Below are 4,673 nucleotides of genomic sequence, written 5' to 3' on the forward strand. Positions count from 1 at the left end.
CAAGAGATATTCTTTATTATATCATAATATAAAATTCTAAGGACATGGAAGGAAAATCCTTGTTGTATTCTTCCTTCCAAGTTATAAATCTTTTGAGTGTTGTGACACTTTTATTCAGAGCTTATTATTTCTTCAGATATTAGATTTTGAAATCTTGTTAAGATTGTCTAAATTTCATCGATATCGTGAAAATCATTTTTCCAAGGCAATCGAACAAAGAGAGGTATAGTTGATAACTGATTGTTATAATATGAGACTGAAAGCTCAGTGCTATGATGGTGCAATCGGAGCATCGTGATCAGTAAGTTGTTTTAAAAAGGGAATACCATGTTTACTTATTATCATAAGGATCTTTAACATGGTTATAGAAGAACGATAATAGGGATACTAACGTGATTAGTGAGGTACGCTTCTATGAAACATTATCGGGATAGGTACTAATAAATTCGGGAAAGACCAAACATGTATGAATTCGAGGAATAAGATTTTTAAAAAGTGAAGGTAAGATTAGTTGCAACCCCGTGTTAGAAATACTTGACGATAAAAATAGGATTTTGTGTGAAGTGTAATGATATGTCTACGCAGCTTAAGGACTATGACATAAGACATCATAATAATAATCTAGAATAATCGCGATAAGGTTCGCACTGAAAGGGACAAAGAGTTTAACATATGAGGAAAATTTAGATTTTTTTTTCGTAACTTATGCTGGACACGGCGTAGAAGTTTTGGTCAAATTGATCAAGGACCGTGATTGAGAAATCTATTATCATCAAGGAAAGGCCAATGTGGTGGCCGATACTTTAAGTAGGAAAAGATATATTGAGGATGACAAATTTTAGGACAACCGATGAGAAGGATCACATGAATGAATTTTAAAATTGAGACAAGGTGAATAGAACCTTTATTACATAACTTGAAGACTTAATGATGCCTAGAAACTTAAAAGGATGTTAGTCATGACCGAATATGAAAAGGGTTGTCATTGAGTAGGTACGTAAGTGTTCGACATGGTTGGAAATGAAAACGGAAAGGCGAGGATTAAAATGTTGGCAATTGCGACTTGTAGATGACCCAAAAGGGGAGTATGAGTTAATTATAATAAATTTTGAAGGAGTATTATCAAGAACCAAGTTAGTCATCGTGCTATTGGAGAATTTTTAGTAATAGGTTAAATAAGATCGCTTATTTTATTATGCAAATAATAGATCTCCGCTCTATAAAATTATTATGAACGCGGAAGAGATAATTGGTGATGAAGAGACCTCCTGATATCGCAGCACGCAAGGGCCCAAGATATATCGCGAGAAGGGACGAACAGAGGCACGACTTAGAGTTCTCAAATCGACAAGTAGAATGTGAGGACTATCCAGACCATTGAAGATACGTCTATCGGCTTGCCTTTTATTTGGAACAGTTAGGAAAATCGCCTATCGTTGACAGAAAATCCATATAGATATACTTACCACGCGAGCATACGGAAAATAGACGCCGGTATCCCTTACGAAGGACAACGTGGAAGAACGAAGGATGTTATAGTTAGAGTTGACTGAAGGAAAAGAAGATCGTACAACCCTTTGAAAGACCACTAGTAGCAGTTTCCAATAAACGTGAATACGTCTAATGCGCTAGCGAGAATAATGAATACGACCCGAAAGGTATCGTAGTACTACCGATATTATATGAGGAATGATTAAAGAAGTCTGACCGGTAGCGTAAGCTGAGCATTCTACGACTCTAAAAGTGTATCAATCAATTGCGTATGAAATGGTGCTTCCTTCAAGATGGCAACAGGACCCGACTTGCCTTACGTTACTACGAGAAGAAATGTTAAATCTGACGCTAAACGTATAACAGGAGACGAGCATGTAGAAATGCAACGAGAGCTTCTTACATATCGGTAGAGATGATGCGCCGAAATGAGAAAACGTGAAGGAACAAAACTCTAGCACTAGTAAGAGTGATGGAGGGAAAACGAATAAGTTAAAGGACCATTCCAAACACTAGAAGATGCGCTAATTGTCCATATTATAGATTTTTAAGAAAATGAAGTGACTAGTTGACGTTAATCGAATTACCGATAATAACGAGTTATCATGCGGGCATTGGAACGGCTACAAAGCTTTGTACGGAAGAAAGAATTGTCTCTCTTAGGTTGGGAAGATGTTGGTAAGCGGAGGATACTTAGACCATAGATGAGTCAACAGACCAAATGAATTTGTAATAACCCCAATTTTTGGAAAATCTTGAAACCCTTATGAATAGTGTTTTTGCTGAATGAGAAAACTTTTCATGCCACACTATGTAGGGGTTCTGTTATGGATATTCTGAGATTTTATTAGTACTCTATAAGGTATATAAGTGTATGTAAAGATCGTCAGAATCCAATTCCGAACACTTTGATTTTTCCCGGAAATCCACTAGATACGGAAAGAATTGAGTATAAGGTAGCAGGATAAAAAGGATTTAAATTAAAGGATTATAATAGAGGATCATAAAAAGGAATATAATGTATTGAGAAAGGTTAAGGGAACCTAAGTAATAAGATCCTGGGTATGATCCTTCAAACGATAAACGAAAACGAAAGTTAAGCGAACCGTATAGCAGATCAGCGGTCATTAGGTAAACAATTAGGAAGTTAATCAAAGGAGATTAGAGAGAGAGTGATGTCACCCAACCAATGAGAGGAGGACAAAGAGGGAAGGATGACATCACAGCATGACATAGGCATGACATGGGAAGGAAGGAGATGTGGTGGCTTTTTAACCACACAAAATCAAGGGCAACTAGGTAATTTACTAAAACAAACACAAAATCAAACCAACCAAGCCAAGCAAATAATTTTCATCAAAATCAAAAAGAAACCAAGGCATTGTTCTTCATAGCTCTCGGCTTTTTACTATTGCAAAGGGAGAGAAATTCAAAACTCAAGATCCAAGCTTCCTAAATTGGTGAGTTAATTCCCTAATCATCTTTATGCTTAGTTAGGGCTATATCATGAGTTTAAGCCATCAATTCCTTCTCAATCTTCTTCATTTAATCAATGAAGAAGACAATGAATAGTGTTTTCAAGTTTTTAACTTGAAATTTTTCTTGATTTCCTTGAAGATCCAAGCATTCCTAAGACTTCTCAAGGCTTCTTAAGGCTTCCTAGATCCTCCCACCACTTCGAGGAAGGTATATCATCTCCAAACCCTAGATTTCTATGTATTATAAGATGATTTTGATTAGTATGGTGATATTGTAGCTTAATGTTTGTGGTTTAGAGTTTGGGTTGAAATGGTATTGAAATGGAATGGTAAATGTTGTTGTTTTGGTTAAAAGATTGTAGTATAGTTAAATTCAAGCTTAGGCAGAAGTATGAATGTTAAAATTGAATTGGTTGGGGCTGATATGATGTGATAAGGATGGATGTTGGTTGTATGTTTGATTTGAGGTTGAATTGGGTTGGTTTTGAATGGTTTTAAATTGGGAAATCGCGTAAACATAGCCGTCGTAACGTCCGATTTTCTTTGGACTGCTTTTGTGCATAACATTAGGACCCGAGAACCCCCTGCTAGATTCTGACCATTGCCATGTCTAGATAGCTCGTGTTACGAGCTTCGTTTTGATATGTAGTTCGTTCGATTCCGATGCACGGTTTAGGAGAAACGACCGTTTCAAGTAACGGCGTTTCGCGAACGAAACTTTTCCCCTCGCCTTACCTTGAAACATAGGTTAAAGACCAAAAAGGGTTAACTAATGTATGAAACATTTATGGTAAGTGTGTTAGGCAGTTAGTAAGACACTCGCGAAGGAATCGCCTTAAAACTCGTAAAGGTTAAATTATTAAAAATGGTGGAGCCGAGGGTACTCGAGTGACTTAAGTGAATCAGTAAGCGCAAAATAAGCGTTAGAGTCTAAGTTAGTTAAAGTATAGATTTACAAGTGACTTTGGTTTAATTCCAACTTACTTGTTGTTTATAGGTTACCAAACTCGTCCCGAGCCTTTTATCACCCCAAGTCGCTCAGGCAAGTTTTCTACCCGTTATACTGTTGTTGTGATGTCTATATGTATATGCATTATCTTGTGATAGATGCATGTTGGTTAATTAGCAAATTTTGCGATATATTGAAGCATGCTGATATGGTATATATATGCATGCCTATTTCGTATTCTTGCCATATATATCTGTTGGTTCAGTTGATAATACCTATGCTAGAGAATAGCGGTAATTTGCATATACCCTTAGTATAGGGACCCAAAGGTGAAAACATTTTCTAAACCCGGGAGTCGAGGATCCCGAGTAGATTTTATATATATATATTTATATACATATATGGTTATAGTTTTCAAAACTATTAATCGAATAAGGTTTATTCGATAACTTTATTTTATTAATGAATATTATCTTGAATATTTATTCGGGGACTTATGACTCCTTTATATTATTTATTGAATATTACTTGGATATTCATTTGAGGATGTATGACTCCTTTATTTTATTTAATGAATATTATTTATAATATTCATTCGAGGTATTATGACTCAGCTTATTATTTAATGAATATTATTTCGAATATTCATTCGAGGGCTTATGACTCAGCTTATTTATTTATTGAATATTATTTCGAATATTCATTCGAGGGCTTATGACTCAGCTTATTTTATTTATTGAATATTATTTGAATAT

Source organism: Apium graveolens, chromosome 4 (genome assembly GCF_009905375.1).
Source record: "Apium graveolens cultivar Ventura chromosome 4, ASM990537v1, whole genome shotgun sequence".
NCBI classification, from domain to species: Eukaryota; Viridiplantae; Streptophyta; class Magnoliopsida; order Apiales; family Apiaceae; genus Apium; species Apium graveolens.